Here is a 17,607-nt window from a genome sequence, read left to right on the forward strand (position 1 = left end):
CATCTATGCTACATGTACAAGAACCCCGAGAGCACACCAATAGGTACCACATTTTTCACTGCTGTAGCCGAGCATTCCCCCTGTACTACCACACTGTAGCACTCCCTTCCCTCGTCTACTGCTACAGTCTCTTTGGAAGGTGTCTCAGAACTCTTGTTATGAGAGTGCCAGTTGAAGTGTCCTCACTTCCGTCATTTATACCAGGATTTAAGACCTTGTGGTCCGAGATCCTGTCCAGAGAGCAAGCAGGCTAAGACTCTGTCTTTGTTTCTGTATTTCATCAGAAAGGGCTCTACCCCCTCTCCTAGTTCATGGTGTGAAGTGTTCTTAGCCTCTCGGGAAAGTGGGGAGAATTGAAAGGACTCTATATGAGAATGCTAGGCTTTGTAAAACATTTCAGTTGTTTAAAAAGAAGACTCATTTTGTATTGGACTTACAACAGTCCTATGAGATACAAAGAGAGCCAAGGATCAGTGACATGAAATGATCACCAGTTAAGCATTACAACAGTCACCGCTTACCTCGTAGCATAGGGCACTGTCCATGATCCTTAAGAAGAGTTAGTAGAAATGCCTTGCCCATCTTGCCCCTGAACCCCTTGAAAGGTACACGACTGCTGTGTTGGTGTTTAGGGGGAGCATCTCATTTACCAGGGACTGACTTCTCCCTTGATCCCTTTGTAGTGATGGAGACTTCCCTGGTGATGAAAAATTCCCTGGGATTGCAACCTCCAAGCCAGACGTTTTGTGTGACACAAACTCAAGAACTCCCCAAGTCCTGCAGTAGCAGAAACAGTCACATACTTGAGAGTAACCCACCATCTGAACTTGGGGACATTTCAGTGACAGCTCCAGTCCAGAGTGCCAGGCGTCTCCTGGCCCTGCCTCCAGCTCCAAGCCAGGGACAAACAGAGAGTAAGAACGTGGAGGATATCAAAACCAAGCTGTCAAAGCCTCTGGAGGCCTACCAGATCCCAATAGAAAACCAAGATCCTCCACTACTCCCTTTGGGAATCCCTGATATTCCCCAGCCGCTGGCCTGCACCGATCCCCTCAGCCAAGAGGAGCAGCCTGGTTCTGAAAATGCTGATCTGGGAGAGAACAGCCTGAGTCGTCAGGACCTAGGGACACTTGAAAATGGGACTGAACCTAGCAGTGGTCTTGCAGACATTACTACACTGGCGGAGGATATTCTCCTTCCCCAGCTCTTTAATTCTTGGAAAGATCTTGATCGATCCCAAGGTCCCAACGTGATCAAAGCTGAAGACACCAGAGCCATTAAGGTGAATCAGGTGCAGGAAAAGCCAAGTGTCGTAAAGGTTCCCTCTGATCAACCCAGGAAGAACAAACAGAAAGCCTCTGAGCCTATCGGTGGTGCTCCCAAGGCCAAAATCCAGCCAAAGGATCCAGAGTGCCTGTTAGGGGGAGAAGCGGTTATATGCACTGCTGCAGTCAGTGACAGGGCTCCTGCGAACACGGCCAAGCACTCTCAAGGCAAACCTCAGAAAGCTGCATCCGGAAAGATCAGCAAAACTGAGAGCCATGGGCAGGAAAAGACCAAAAGGACCAGAGGAAGAAACAAGGCTGAAGAGAACAAGCAGTCAGGGAACAAAGTCAAGGCAGAAGACAAGCCAGCAATCCCCAACACGAAGCGAAAGGAACACCAAACTGAGCTTCGCCAAGAGAGCTTTCAAAAGCCTCGAACCTCCCTTGGCGTGCGCATGCTGGAGTCTGTGAAGGTTCTTCATGCGCTGGGGAAGAAGAATGAGACGAAAACTGGGCTCTCTTCCTGTCGGCTCTTGGGAAATTCAAGCAACCCCAAAGACCCCCAGCCACCCCCAGCGATCCAGCCACGGCGGCATACCCCACGTGAGGGTAAGAGGCCTGAGAAAACGCAAGTCCAAGCCCAGAAACCAGACAGCAGTGCTGAAACAGAGTGTCCATCTCCATCCCAGTGTGAGCGGCCTCCTCCTGGGAAGGTCAAGTTGATACCTCTGCCTTTTTCTGCCTGGGACAAGCCTCAAGCTCGACCCGCTCCTCGGAGGCCACAGTCTCTGGCCTCACATCGGCCTGCTGTGGCTTACCGTGCCCAGCCTGGTTCTACTGACTCAGCTCAACCTGCTGCAGTCAATTCATCCCAGCCAGCTCCTGCCTCTTTGCCAGGTCCCGCCAAACCAGCTCAGCCAACTGTGGCCAACCCAACCCAACCGGCTTGGACCAACCATACCCAGCCTCGTGTCCCTCAGCCTGCTGCTCCTAGGCCTGCACCCTACAAAACTTCATCTGGCGCTTCTCTCCAGCGCGAGCCTGTTCCCCCTGCTGTGACTAAGCGCCAGTCCCCACCCAAGCTCCAAACCCAACTTCTACTCCAAGACTTCAGCAAGCAACGAGTTCCATGGAGGGAACCCAACGTGCCTGAGCCAGTCATGTCAAAGCCCATCGAACAAGAGCAGAGGCCAGAGCGAGAGGCCATGAAGAGGCGGGCTCAACAACAACGGGAGAATGCTGCCAGATACACCTCTTCGGGGAAGCTGCAATTTTTCACCCAGAGGGACAAAGAAATGGAAATTGCTGACTACTACGGATACGTCAGGTGACAGCTGCTAGGATTCTTGCTGCCACCTTGGCTACCAGCGGTTCTTCCATACATAGGTAAGATAGGTATAGAACCGAATAAGTAAATGGAATAGAATTAATAGATGAGTAATAAACCTTTCGAATTTTGAGATGCTGCTAACTGGAGCGTGAGAAAGGAAGGCCTGAAAGTTGGATGGGAGAATGAAGGAAAGGGGTAAAAACTGAGGAAAGAGGAAGGAACTTGGCCCAGGGCTAGGAAGGCCAAAAGAGACGTATGGATTTAGGAAAGGAAGCAGGAGTGAGGATGAAATGGCAGAAGTAAAAAGCAGGGTCAGGGGTCTGGGTTGAAAGAACACAATTGGAGTAGAGTTGAAGGTGACAGGAGATGAGTCTAGGTTTACTAGGAGAAATAGAAACAAAGTCTCTCGGGGAGGTTGGCCTTAAGTCTCACAACCACCAGATAGGTATTTCAGAAAACAAGAGGTTCACGACACATCTCTGAAAGGTTTGAGTTGCCTTATTCAGGTGTGATTATAGTGGGGGAATAGGCAAATCTACCAGAGAAGTGGCTAGGGCTCAGAGTCCTCCTAGGGGCAGCTGACGACAGGGCCAGAGCCAAGGGAACTGCTGTATCAGGAGGCCCACGAACAAATCAGGGGCATAGCCGCCTGTCACTTCCCTACCAGGAAGGAAGCCAGGTATATTACCATAACCAAGGCACACTGGGGTCTTCACTGTATGGAGAACTTGGCTCCTGCCCGCAATCCTATGGCTCCGCGTCATACACAGGAAGTAGGGCCTCTGCGCAACCAGAAATGGGAATGGGACTGAAGGAGATTCAGCCCGCAAATATCCGACCACCAGCTTCCACCTCTGCAATCTGCCACCCTGTGTCTGCTCAACGCATCACAGAAACAAGTTTTCAAGGTGAGTATACAAACGGCAGAGCAAGTTGAAGAATGAGGTCGGCATTCACAAACGGGGTCAAATCGACAGCTGGGAAGGGGTGTAGAGACAGGTAGAATTTAGATCCTGAGCCTTTAATAACCACTACCTTCTCTCAGTGCTCTCTGTTTTTAGACTCTATGTAAGAACAGCTAGGGCTTCCCTGGTGGCGCCTGCCAATGCAGGGGACACGGCTTCGAGCCCCGGTCTGCGAAGATCCCACATGCCGTGCAGCAACTAAGCGCATGTGCCACAACGACTGAGCCTGCATTCCAGAGCCCGTGAGCCGCAACTACCGAAGCCCACGCGCCTACAGCCCATGCTCCGCAACAAGAGAGGCCACCGCGATGAGAAGCCCGCACACCGCAACCAAGAGTAGACCCCGCTAGCCGCAACTAGAGAAAGCCCGTGCACACCAATGAGGACCCAGTGCAGCCAAAAAAATAAATACGTAGAATAAATAAGTTCAATCAATCAATCAATCAATAAACGTAAATTAAAAAAAAAAAAACAAACAAAAAAACAGAACACCTAATGCAGGTGGGAAGGTGGGAGGGACACTGTAAAGGTCATCTATGCTACATGTACAAGAACCCCGAGAGCACACCAATAGGTACCACATTTTTCACTGCTGTAGCCGAGCATTCCCCCTGTACTACCACACTGTAGCACTCCCTTCCCTCGTCTACTGCTACAGTCTCTTTGGAAGGTGTTTCAGAACTCTTGTTATGAGAGTGCCAGTTGAACTGTCCTCACTTCCGTCATTTATACCAGGATTTAAGACCTTGTGGTCCGAGATCCTGTCCAGAGAGCAAGCAGGCTAAGACTCTGTCTTTGTTTCTATATTTCATCAGAAAGGGCTCTACCCCCTCTCCTAGTTCATGGTGTGAACTAGTGTTCTTAGCCTCTCGGGAAAGTGGGGAGAATTCAAAGGACTCTCTATGAGAATGCTAGGCTTTGTAAAACATTTCAGTTTTTTAAAAAGAAGACTCATTTTGTATTGGACTTACAACAGTCCTATGAGATACAAAGAGAGCCAAGGATCAGTGACATGAAATGATCACCAGTAAGAATTACAACAGTCACCGCTTACCTCGTAGCATAGGGCACTGTCCATGATCCTTAAGAAGAGTTAGTAGAAATGCCTTGCCCATCTTGCCCCTGAACCCCTTGAAAGGTACACGACTGCTGTGTTGGTGTTTAGGGGGAGCATCTCACTTACCCGGGACTGACTTCTCCCTTGATTCCTCTGTAGTGATGGAGACTTCCCCGCTGATGAAAAATTCCCTGGGATTGCAACCTCCAAGCCAGACCGCTTTCCTATGGAATGACAGAGAACTTCAGAGAACTTGTCAAGATGAAACACCAGTCAGTCTGCGGGAGAAAGGGAAGAAGAGAACGATGGAAATCGTTTCTGGGAAACTATTTTTACATTATGTTTTGTTTGTTCCTGGTAAATAAACTGAAATCTTCTTAACATTCAAACAAAATCTAAACCACTAAATTCAACAACACAGGAGTATAACTTTTGAAAAAAATTTCTTTGGCTGCGCAGCATGTGGGATCTTAGCTCCCCAACCAGGGATTGAACCCACGCCTGCTGCATTGGAAGCGCAGAGTCTTCACCACTGGACCACCAGGGAAGTCCCAGGAATAGAACTTTTAAAGGAGAAGGTATAAACCCCTGGGTTATATGAACTGGAGATTTTTAGTAAGAAGTCAATAGATCTTTTGTTAGGCACATTTTATGTTAGGCTGTCTCCCTGCACAGGACGCAGGCGCCTTGAAAATGGAAATCACATCCCTCTATAGTACGTCCCTCTTCTTTCTGCTTTGCAGTTTGCTGCTCCACTTGTTCAACCCCACCTAGTAATAACCTATACTTCCCTTGTTCCTGTTTTCCCATCTGGAAAACAGACAAAAGGCAACCAAACAACTCAAAGGTCTCAACAAATAAGGGATACCCAAAACCAGAGATGGCCAGAACTTCTGTATCCCTCATGAAACCTAGCCCGGTGTTCAATACTTAGGTATCATTAATACATGCGTGTTGACTGAAACAGTTGAAACGCAATTCTTCCACTTCCCAGTTTAGTTTTAGTCCTCATACAAAACCTGATCATCAAATTCCTTAATGCTAGGAATCACAGTGAAAAATAATTTCTCAACTGACTTCTGTCAGATGAGTGAGAACTAAGGTTAATTCAGTGTATCTGAAGCATAGAAAGTGAGGGCAAACGTGGCACAAGATGGGGCTAGAGAAGCAGAGAGGATTCTAGAGCACGCAGAGTCTTAAAGGCCACCAGTGTGTGTTTTCTATTCTCAAAACAATGTTTGTGAGCGATGTTTATGAGCAATGTTCCAACTTGCTTTGAAGCTTTCTTGTGTGAAGAATGGATTGGAGGGAAACAAGATATATGGACACTAGTTAGGACCTAATCGCAACAGACAGGCAAGTTCAGTATTAGGATGTTGAGGAAGAGCTGACAGATTCCAGAGAAATTCAGGAGATAAACTGAAGCGGGCTTAATGGGGTATGAGATGGAGGAAAGGAAGGTCTTAGGGAATTAAAGGGTTTACTGCACACATGAGCAGAGTCTCAACATTAATCATTTGAACGTACAGAGGTAGATCTCCCACATGACACCGGTTAGGAAGCAACGGTACGCCCTTTAGAATTCCTAGAGACAACACAAATCAACTGTTTCGATGGAAAATTCGGCGGGACCGGTGCGTTTTTTCACTCCAACTTAGTTCCAAATTCCTATTACTCACATTTTCTGTGCCAAAACAACACAGCTGGAGGAACTGAAGGGGATTCCGTTTTGGTAACTGAGGAGTGTCCCCAACACTGACAGTCCCATCTTAAAAAGCACTCCCTCTGCATTTTACCCGAGGAGCAATGGCCAGAGCCTCCCTTTGAAAACGATGGGGAGAAATCAGAACATAACACACTGTCCCTTTCAGCTACTGTGAACTGAGCCGCGAGACGACCAATACGCCCTGACACAGCGCGGACGGGCCAGCGCGCGGCGGCAACAGGGACAGGAGACAGCACAAGAGACGAAGTCCAGGCCCAGGGGCCAAGGCCTATTACCTTTCCGGCATGTGCAAAACATAAAACAGAAGCAATATTGTAACAAATTCATTAAAGACTTAAGAAGAAAAAAAAATCAGATGCTAAAGTGCATACTCTAACCACTATACTATATTGCTTCTATAAAACAAGCACTAAACCTCAGGTACAGGAAAAAACCCTTTTCGTGTCCTCACACCTAGGTCAAAATTACAAAGAGTTATTAATTCAGGAGACAGAAAGAGAAGGAGTAAATCTGAATGAATCTGAGTCAGAACACAGTGTTATAACCTTAGGTAAATTCCACAATACCCATGCCTAAACATGGCAAATTCCACAATACCCATGCCTCAACCTCCCTATCTATAAAGGAGTTAACCACACCAGCGCTAACCATTACTTGCCTCCTGGTAGCTTGTGAGTGTTAATATTACTTGTAAAAAAAAAAAAAAAATTATTTTGTAATAAATACACAGATCATCAGTTGAAAGAAACAAGGAAAACTACAGCGTTATTATTATTGCCTTGTTACTAGAGCTAAACACCAGAAATCAACATAAAGAAGTTATGTACACCAAGAATGTAGGGTTTGAATATGTACTTTGAGAGGCAATCTTATAATTAGTTGTTGTACCTCTAATTGCTTCTCCTTTTTTTTTTTTTTTTAATTTAAAAAAGCAATACAGGGACTTCCCTGGTGGTTCAGTGGTAAAGAATCCGCCCTGCAATGCAGGGGACGCGGGTTCGATTCCCGGTCGGGGAACTAAGATCCCACACGCCGCGGGGCAACTAAGCCCTCGCGCCAAACTACTGAGCTCGCACACCTCAATGAGGTAGCCCACGTGCAGCAAACTACAGAGCCCACGCGCTCTGGAGACTGCACGCCACAACTAGAGAGAGAAAACCCGCACGCCACAACTAGAGAGAAGCTCTCATGCTGCAACGAAGAGCCCGTGCGCCGCAATGACAAAAAAGATCCCACATGCCTTAACGAAGGTCCCGCGTGCCGCAACTAAGACCCAATACAGCCAATCAACCAATCAATCAATCAATCAATCAAGTGGGGCAGGGGGAGCAATACAGGAATTTCCCTGGCAGTCCAGTGGTTAAGACTCCAAGCTCCCAATGCAGGGGGCACGGGCTCGATCCCTGATTGGGGAACCAAGATCCCACATGTGGCACAGCGTAGCCAAAAAAAAAAAAAAAAAAAAGCAACACATACCATACGGCATTTACCCCAGAGAACGCATGTTCGCACAAAAAAAGGTACACAAATGTCCACAGCATCTCTCTCAGTAATAGTCAAGAAATGGGAAAAAACTCAGATGTTCTTCAATGGGCAAGTGATTAAACAAACTGAAGTATAGCCAAACCATGGAATACCACTCAGCAATTAAAAAGAAAGCGGCACTGGGACCTCTCTGGTGTTCCAGCGGTTAAGACTTTGCACTCTCAATGCAGGGGGCCCAGGTTCCATCCCTGGTCAGGGAACTAGATCCCGCATGCTGCAACTATATACCCGCACAGCCAAATAAATAAATAAATATATATATTTTTTTTTTTTTAAAAAAAGGAGCACTATTGATTCATGCAATTTGGATGACTCTCCAGGGAATTACATTGATTGAAAAAGGCCGATCCAAAAGGTTACATACTGGGAATTCCCTGGCGGGCCAGTGTTTAGCACTCAGCACTTTCACTACCTGGGCTGGGTTCAATCCTTGGTCGGGGAACTAAGATCGCATAACCGGCAGCGCAGCCAAAAACAAACTTTTTTTTAATTAAGAAAAAAAAAAAAGGTTACACACTATATGATTTTATTCACATAGCATTCTTTTTTTTTAATTAATTAGTTAATTTATTTTATTTTTGGCTGCGTTGGGTCTTCGTTGCTGCATGTGGGCTTTCTCTAGTTGCGGCGAGCGGGGGCTACTCTTTGTTGCAGTGCGCGGGCTTCTCGCTGCGGTGGCTTCTCTTGTTGCAGAGCACGGGCTCTAGGCACGCGGGCTTCAGTAGTTGTGGCACGTGGGCTCAGTAGTTGTGGCTCCCGGGCTCTAGAGCGCAGGCTCAGTCATTGTGGCGCATGGGCTTAGTTGCTCCGCGGCATGTGGGATCTTCCCGGACAAGGGATCAAACCCATGTCCCCTGCAATGGCAGGCAGATTCTTAACCGCTGCGCCACCAGGGAAGTCCCACATAACATTCTTGAAATGACAGGTTGCCAGGGACAGATAGGGCCGGGGGACTGGGAGATGGGCCATCTTCCCCAGGGGCTATTTTCCCTTGATCATCTGCACAAAAACTTTAGTGCAACTTTATCCACTGCACTATCAGATCATTATGATTTGGTGGGGAGTGGGGGAGCAGCAGTGGCTATAAAATGGCATCAGGAGAGATCCTGTGGGATGGAAATGTTCTGTATCTTGACTGTGTCAATGGCAATACCCAGGTTGTGACAGTATACTATGGTTCTGTAAGATGTTACCATTGGGGAAAACTGGGTAAAGGACACACAGGACCTATCTCACTATTATTTCTTACAACTGCATGTAAACCTACAATAATCTGTAAACAAAAAGCTTAATCAGAAATGAAGGCAACACATGCCTCTTGTAACAAGTAAAACAATAGCCTGTGGTCAATCTCTTTCTCTACACGTCCCATTCCCTCCCTCTTGAGATAACCATGCAAACTCACTGCCCATACAAACAGGCATGCATTTAATACTTTCTGTTTACTGTATCAAAATGGGATCATACATACTACATTATTACCCTGCAGCCTACCTTCTTCACCCATCATCCCTATATCATAGAGACCTTAAAAAAAAAAAACTATTTTAAGTGCCAAGCAGGATGGCAGGTATAGAAAATTTTCTGACTAGGGCAAATCTGACAAATGTTTACCGTGCTAATGTGCCATAGCTCAGCCAGGTGCACTCAGTGAGAGCATAATATACAAGTAGCATTCTAAAGAGATCTGCAAAAAATGCAAGGTCTTCAGCAGCTCTTCGAGGATCCCATCCCCCTCTCTGCCTCCTCCATGGAACCATCCCATGGAGGTTTAACAGTTTAACTCCATTTGCCCCCTCCTGCTGTTTGTGCTTTTGTTGTATACTTCTGTTCTACATCTCCACAAGACATTATTATTGTCATTTATTTACAAAACAACATATAAATATAAAGGTGTATGTACCTGGGTATATGTACATATATATATTAAACACACACACAGACTTTAAGTGCTCTTTGCTCTTTCCTGCAGTTCTGTTCTTTTTTTTTGGGGGGGGGGGCAAGTTTTTATATTGGTAAAGTTCTGTACTACTAGAAATATAAGATTTGAAAAGAAAAATGAGACTTGAGGATTATCTGTGGAGCTTATCCTCATTCTCCTGCTGACGCATTATGTGTTTATAATTTGAGAACTGCAGATAAATACAAACTGGTCTTCTCCATACTTGCTCACTAAGGAATTCCTCATTTCTAGGAAACGTCTATTTCAAGGAAAGGAAACAAACAAAAACACCTAGTGCACTAGATGATTAAAAGGTACACATTTTATAGCCTGAGTTCGAGAAAAAAATTACCCAAGAAACGGCCTTTTTCCCTAGGAGCCAGCTTCTACTAGGGGAGTCTAGGGTTCTCTAGGCAAAGAAAAAAAACTTGCCAGTTTAAACAGAATAACAGAAACGTTCAGCCAATCAAATATACAGAACTCATCACTTGCAGTGAGGAATGAAAGGCCTGTATCAACAGAAAAAATAAATGGCACAGGCAACGTCTGGAACAGAAAACAAACAGGAGGTACTTTAAAAAGCCAAAATTGCAAAGACAGATTAACAGGGTATGAAATTACACGCCGGGCAATGCACCTGTTAAAGGAAAAGAGGCGCACACCAAGTCTGAAGTCTTAAGAATTCGGTGTTTAACATTACTTCTGCATGCTGCCCAGCAGGAAACTCGGGTCCTGGCTTAATCCACAACGCACACTTCATTTAAGGAGGTGAACTGCTTGGTCTGACTCAGTTTCTTATTCTGTAAAATGAATGCAACACAGCTGTCGTGAGTCGCCAAAGAATTCTGCACAAACGCTTTGTAACTCCAAAGTGCTGTGCAAATCAGAGCAGCCCTTCTCTCCTTCACATTCGTTTGACTTGGAATTTCAGAAGTTTAGCTGAAAATATAGACGACTCGGAAGCAAGGGACTGAGAGTGACCCACACAGGTGGACAGAAATGCAAAAACTGGAGCACCTCATACAAACCACAAGAGAACACGTTCACGTGCACACGTTATCAGTAACAGAAAACGCCACCGGTAGCAACCGTAAACCACTGAGAGGACCAGCAACGACATGTGTCCAAATCCAGCCGGCAGCACAGCCTCGTCGGCGGCAGTGCCTTAAACACAGCTCCCCGCACTCCGCGGCCTAACAAGATCCACTTTTTCCAAAAAGTTTAGCAACTTGCCAAGTACACTGGCATAGTTCACCTTTTTTAATTGCTAAGCAAACATGCAGGAGAGTTGAGACAATCAAGGGAATGTTCAGCCTTCCTCAAAAATAAGATCCAGGAAATTCACGTTTTGCTTGAACAGTTTCATGTCTAAAACTGATCACAAACCTCTGTTTGATGTTGTTTTCTCGCTGCTGGCCAATGAGCCCGGGAAAGACAACGAATTCTTTCAAACAGGGAGGGCTCTCTGCACTCTTCAGCTAAACCAGCGAGGCTTTACCACCGTCACGTTTAAAATAATGAGGAGGACGCCTCGATGGAGTTTACCGGGCTGCGCTAATCACGAGGGGCCTCGGGCGCCCAGGGCGGGCCCCAGCGCCGGTGGCCGCGGGACCGGACGCCCTCCCCGGGACCCCCCCAGGACCCCCTCCCCGGGACGCGGCCGCGGGACAGGACGCCCCCCAGAACCCCTGACCGGGACGCAGCTGCGGGACAGGACGCCCCCCAGAACCCCTGCCCGGGACGCGGCTGCGAGACAGGACGCCCCCCAGGACCCCTGCCCGGGACGCGGCCGCGGGACACGAAGCTCCCCCCTCCCCAGGAACCCCTCCCCAGAGCGCGGGCCTCGCCGCCGTCACGCGGCACCCGCCGCGCTCACCGCGGGCCGGGAAACCCCTCAGGCCGACTGACCCCCGCCCGCCGCCCAGCCTCCCTCCGGCCCGCGCCGCCCGCCGCGCCTACCGCGTTCTTCTGCATCATCTTGTCCATCTTCTGGGCAATGCGGACCACCTCGTCCTCCATGGCCCCGGCAGGCCTGCCCCGCGCCGGGCCGCGGGGGACGGGAAACGAGCGGAGCTGGCGGGGCGGCGGGTAAGCCCAGGCGTCGGCGAGGGCCCTCAGCAGGCCTGACCGAGGCGCTTCCTCACTCACGGCGACGGCGACGGCGGCGGCGGCGGCGGCGGCGGCGGCGCTCCTCCCCCGCAGGCAGCGCCAATCGAGCTCCCAGCTCGCGGCGGCGGCGCTCCACCCCGCAGGCAGCGCCAATCGAGCTCCCAGCTCGCGGCGGCGGCGGCGGCGGCGCTCCTCCCCAGCAGGCAGCGCCAACTGAGCTCCCAGCTCGCGGCGGCGGCGGCGCTCCTCCCCCGCAGGCAGCGCCAATCGAGCTCCCAGCTCGCGGCGGCGGCGCTCCACCCCGCAGGCAGCGCCAATCGAGCTCCCAGCTCGCGGCGGCGGCGGCGGCGGCGCTCCTCCCCAGCAGGCAGCGCCAACTGAGCTCCCAGCTCGCGGCGGCGGCGGTGCTCCTCCCCCGCAGGCAGCGCCAATCCAGCTCCCAGCTCGCGGCGGCGGCGGCGGCGGCGCTCCTCCCCGCAGGCAGCGCCAATCCAGCTCCCAGCTCGCGGCGGCCGCGGCGGCGCTCCTCCCCCGCAGGCAGCGCCAATCGAGCTCCCAGCTCGCGGCGGCGGCGGCGGCGGCGCTCCTCCCCAGCAGGCAGCGCCAACTGAGCTCCCAGCTCGCGGCGGCGGCGGCGGCGGCGCTCCTACCCCGCAGGCAGCGCCAATCGAGCTCCCAGCTCGCGGCGGCGGCGGCGGCGGCGCTCCTCCCCCGCAGGCAGCGCCAATCCAGCTCCCAGCTCGCGGGGGCGGCGCTCCTCCACCGCAGGCAGCGCCAATCCAGCTCCCAGCTCGCGGCGGCGGCGCTCCTCCCCCGCAGGCAGCGCCAATCGAGCTCCCAGCTCGCGGCGGCGGCGCTCCACCCCGCAGGCAGCGCCAATCGAGCTCCCAGCTCGCGGCGGCGGCGGCGGCGGCGCTCCTCCCCAGCAGGCAGCGCCAACTGAGCTCCCAGCTCGCGGCGGCGGCGGCGCTCCTCCCCCGCAGGCAGCGCCAATCAAGCTCCCAGCTGGCGGCGGCGGCGGCGGCGCTCCTCCCCCGCAGGCAGCGCAAATCCAGCTCCCAGCTCGCGGCGGCGGCGGCGGCGGCGCTCCTCCCCCGCAGGCAGCGCCAATCAAGCTCCCAGCTCGCGGCGGCGGCGGCGGCGCTCCTCCCCCGCAGGCAGCGCCAATCGAGCTCCCAGCTCGCGGCGGCGGCGGCGGCGGCGCTCCTCCCCAGCAGGCAGCGCCAACTGAGCTCCCAGCTCGCGGCGGCGGCGGCGGCGGCGCTCCTACCCCGCAGGCAGCGCCAATCGAGCTCCCAGCTCGCGGCGGCGGCGGCGGCGGCGCTCCTCACCCGCAGGCAGCGCCAATCCAGCTCCCAGCTCGCGGGGGCGGCGCTCCTCCACCGCAGGCAGCGCCAATCCAGCTCCCAGCTCGCGGCGGCGGCGGCGGCGGCGCTCCTCCCCCGCAGGCAGCGCCAATCGAGCTCCCAGCTCGCGGCAGCGGCGCTCCACCCCGCAGGCAGCGCCAATCGAGCTCCCAGCTCGCGGCGGCGGCGGCGGCGGCGCTCCTCCCCAGCAGGCAGCGCCAACTGAGCTCCCAGCTCGCGGCGGCGGCGGCCCTCCTCCCCCGCAGGCAGCGCCAATCAAGCTCCCAGCTGGCGGCGGCGGCGCTCCTCCCCCGCAGGCAGCGCAAATCCAGCTCCCAGCTCGCGGCGGCGGCGGCGGCGGCGGCGGCGCTCCTCCCCCGCAGGCAGCGCCAATCAAGCTCCCAGCTCGCGGCGGCGGCGGCGGCGCTCCTCCCCCGCAGGCAGCGCCAATCGAGCTCCAAGCTCGCGGCGGCGGCGGCGGCGGCGGCAGCGGCGGCGGCGACGCTCCTCCCCCGCAGGCAGCGCCAATCGAGCTCCCAGCTCGCGGCGGCGCTCCTCCCCCGCAGGCAGCGCCAATCGAGCTCCCAGCTCTCGGCGGCGGCGGCGGCGCTCCTCCCCCACAGGCAACTCCAATCGAGCTCCCAGCTCTGTTCTTTTTTTTTTTTTTTTTGGAATTTTGAGATTTTTCATTTGAAGTAAGTCTTAATGCTATTAAATTCACAAATATGCTAATTTAAATACCCAAGTCTATTATCTAAGACACACATTGCAAACACAAATATCTATTCTCTCCACATGTCAGAGCCCATTCATTTCATGGTTTGGAAATGGGGAGAATAGATCCCCTTAAACTGCAAGTCAGCAGGTGTTTCTTTACAGTTAACTTCAGCAAAATTCATACAAAATATTAATTAACAATGATCTTCTTGTTAACTCACAAGGAAACACCTTCAAAGCTGCATTTTGTTAAAGTTTCTGTACTAAAATGTAGAAAAACTGAACTACACAAATATTGAAAAGTTAAAAATTCCTTAATTTTTTATTCCTGGTACCACTACCACAATTTACAGGGCAATATACCTGATGTAATGAAAAGAAAAAGAAAAAGACAAAGCTACAACAGATAAAAGACCTCAGGAATGTACATCTAATTGACACTCCATTGCATTAATCAATAGCTGCACTTTTTGCAAACTGTGGCTAGGACAGTCCTGAGCAAGAAGGGTTTCCTGTTTAAGCTGCAGTAACTTTTCTGACTATGGATCATCGTTCCTTCTGTGGCAGATTTTTACAGTTCCTCTAATGCATTCGGGACGACTGTCTCAAAGTAACCTGCAGCTTTCCTGACACCTCCTCGCTCTCTCTCCTGCCAAGAACTGTAGCCCTTTTCTTGTGAGTTTTGAGAACCTTCTGCTACCATATCCACCACTTCCACCACCAGATCCATAACCACCACCATAGGGACTTCCCGAGCTTCTTCCACCAAAACTGCCTCCCTTCATGGGTCCATCATTTGATTGCTGTTGTCCACTATAATTTCCAAAATCATTATAGCTCCCACCACCACCATAGTTACCTCCAAAATTTCCTCCTTCATTGTAACCATCATATCCTCCACCACCGCCACCATATCCCCCATCTTGGTTTCCATATCCTGGTCCACCACCACCATAGCCTCCTCTACTACTGTAACCAGGACCACCGCCATAGTTACCACCGTCGCCTCCAAATCCGTTCTATCCACCATCACCTCCTCCATAACTACCTCTGCTGCCACCACCTCCACCACCATAGCCTCCTCTTCCACCAAGTTTCCACCACGGCCAAAGTTACCTCCACCACCTCCAAAGTTTCCTCCACGACCCATAAAGTTGCCAGATCCACCTCCACGACCTCTTTGTGATCCAGCAGATTGCGTTTCTTCTTTAGGAAGGGCCTTTTTCACTTCACAATTATGCCCATTAATAGTGTGGTATTTCTGAACAACAATTTTATCAACTGTATCATGATCATCAAAAGTTACAAAAGCAAATCCTCTCTTTTTTCCACTCTGCCTGTCTTCCATAACTTCTATGGTTTCAATCTCGCCATGCTTTTCAAAGTAGTCTCTCAAATTACATTCTTCTGTATCTTCTTTAATACCACCAACAAAAATTTTCTTCACTGTTAGATGGGCACCAGGCTTTACAGATCCTCTCTAGAACCAGCTCTCTTTGGTTCCACTACACGCCCATCAACCTTGTGTGGTCGAGCACACATTGCTGCATCCACCTCTTCAACCCAAGAGTAAGTCACAAAACCAAAGCCCCTGGAACGTTTTGTTTGGGGGTCTCTTATCACCACACAATCTGTAAGTGTGCCCCATTCCTCAAAATGTTCTCTTAAGCTATCGTCTGTAGTTTCAAAGCTCAGACCACCAATAAACAGTTTTCTCAACTGTTCTGGTTCCTTTGGATCATGGCCCTCCTCCCCACCCCACCCCCGGCGGCGGCGGCGGCGGCGACGGCGGCGGCGGCGGCGACGGCGACGGCCGGAGTCGGGCTGGGGGCGACCGGGCGGCGGTTTTACCTCCGTTTTGAGACCGGACTCGCCTCTTCCAACTCGAGTTCAATATGGGACGGAGAGGCCAGCTCTGTTCTATGTTGGGCCATTTTACTTCAGCCTAAAAAAATTTCTTCTAGTATTCCCTAAGGTCTGCTGGGGATCAGTTTTCTTATTTTTCATTTATCTGTATTTGATTTTTTAAAATTGATTCCAATTTTCTGTTGAGATTCTCCATATTTTAATCTATTAATCCCCATCTTTTACTCTCAATATAGTCATTTTAAAGTTCTGTGCTAACTCCAGAATCTGAATTCCCTCTAAATCAATTTTTCTTGTTTTGTTTTGTTTTTTTTTTGTCTTAATTTTTAGTCACTTTTTCCTGCTTCAGGAATTTCATAATTTTTGATTGTGTGCTGGACATGGTGAATAAAAAATTCATAGAGACTGAAGATGCTATTACTTTGAACCAGAGAAGATTTACCCCTTTCTCTGTTAATCAGAGTGGCTGATCATTTCAGTCATTTCAGGAATTTTACTAGGTCAGAACTGGGTTGGAGCTTTACTTGTCTCATGCTACCTATGATTTTTCCTGATTTGTGGCCTCCCTGGATTTTTGCTGTGAGCCTGACAGGTCTTTGATTCTTCAATAAATACAGTCAGTTATTGACTTCAGTCTTTCAGATGTTTGAATTCAGCTCTTTAGGCTCTCAGTTCTCACAGCTTCAGAGTATGGCAAATGTAAGGAGAGACCAGCTATGTATTTGTTACCGTTACACTTTCTCAATGAAAATTTGTCTCATAAACACTGAAACATTGCAGGTGATTTCACTTTTTCTGACTCAGCCCCCTTCTTGGGGATGGCACTTCTGGGTTTTTACTGTGAGTCTGGTAGGTCTCTGATTCCTCACTTTGGAAAGTTCTCTCCCTCAGGCATTAGGTATTTAAGCTTCCTGCTTTCTATAGGTTCAAAAACTGGCAAATGTCTTGAAGAGGAGACCTAATGATTGTCACAGGCCCCTTTATCTAGCGGGATTTGGTTTGTTCGTGCCATGACTGTGCAGGAAATTTCACTCTGCTTTCTTGGCTCAGTCCCCCATCATCCTGTACCACCCTGACACTAAGGAAATGTCCTGTGGGGGAAATCGGCTTGACATTCTGCTAGATTTCACTCCATCATGCCAGCAAATGAGTTCATCAAAAGGTATGGTGATTTCTCTTTTCCAGTGGAGTATGTCCACTACATAAGGAAATACAAAAGACAGTATAAATGTATTTTTGTTTGTAATTCAGTTTTTCTCCTATATGACTTAAAAGACAAATGCAGTATAAGCAAGTCCCAAATACATAAAGAAAAACTAACAGAATTAAAATGATAAAGCCTGACACTATTTTTTAAATAAATAAATAAATTTATTTATTTATTTATTTGTATTTTTATTTTTGGCTGCGTTGGGTCTTCGTTGCTGCGCGCGGGTTTTCTCTAGCTGTGGCGAGCAGGGGCTACTCTTTGTTGTGGTGCGTGGCCTTCTCGTTGCGGTGGCTTCTCTTGTTGAGGAGCACGGGCTCTAAGTGCATGGGCTTCAGTAGTTGTGGCTCTTGGGCTCTAGAGCGCAGGCTCAGTAGTTTTGGCGTGCGGGCTTAGTTGCTCCGCGGCATGTGGGATCTTCCCAGACCAGGGCTCGAGCCCGTGTCCCCTGCATTGGCAGGCGGATTCTTAACCACTGTACCACCAGGGAAGTCCGAAAAACTGACACTATTAAAGGGAGAAATATTTCAAG

The 17,607-nt window shown here is 50.1% G+C and overlaps 1 long non-coding RNA gene and 1 pseudogene across 2 annotated transcripts in view; both read right to left on the reverse strand.

Annotated features, from left to right (window-relative positions):
* The window catches only part of LOC309653952, a 77,099-nt gene extending 72,237 nt beyond the window's left edge, over positions 1-4,862 (reverse strand). Inside the window, exon 1 of the long non-coding RNA XR_014259669.1 lies at positions 4,744-4,862. This is a non-coding gene — a long non-coding RNA (uncharacterized lncRNA). The remainder of the gene's footprint in view (positions 1-4,743) is intronic.
* A 9,826-nt stretch (positions 4,863-14,688) lies between these two features.
* The window catches only part of LOC309653949 (heterogeneous nuclear ribonucleoprotein A3 pseudogene), a 28,612-nt pseudogene continuing 25,693 nt past the window's right edge, over positions 14,689-17,607 (reverse strand). Inside the window, exon 3 of the transcript in view lies at positions 14,689-15,885. The product of the transcript in view is annotated as a heterogeneous nuclear ribonucleoprotein A3 pseudogene (transcript). The remainder of the gene's footprint in view (positions 15,886-17,607) is intronic.

Source organism: Balaenoptera physalus (assembly GCF_965194825.1).
Source record: "Balaenoptera physalus genome assembly, contig: HAP1_SCAFFOLD_1539, whole genome shotgun sequence".
In the NCBI taxonomy this organism is placed as follows: Eukaryota; Metazoa; Chordata; class Mammalia; order Artiodactyla; family Balaenopteridae; genus Balaenoptera; species Balaenoptera physalus.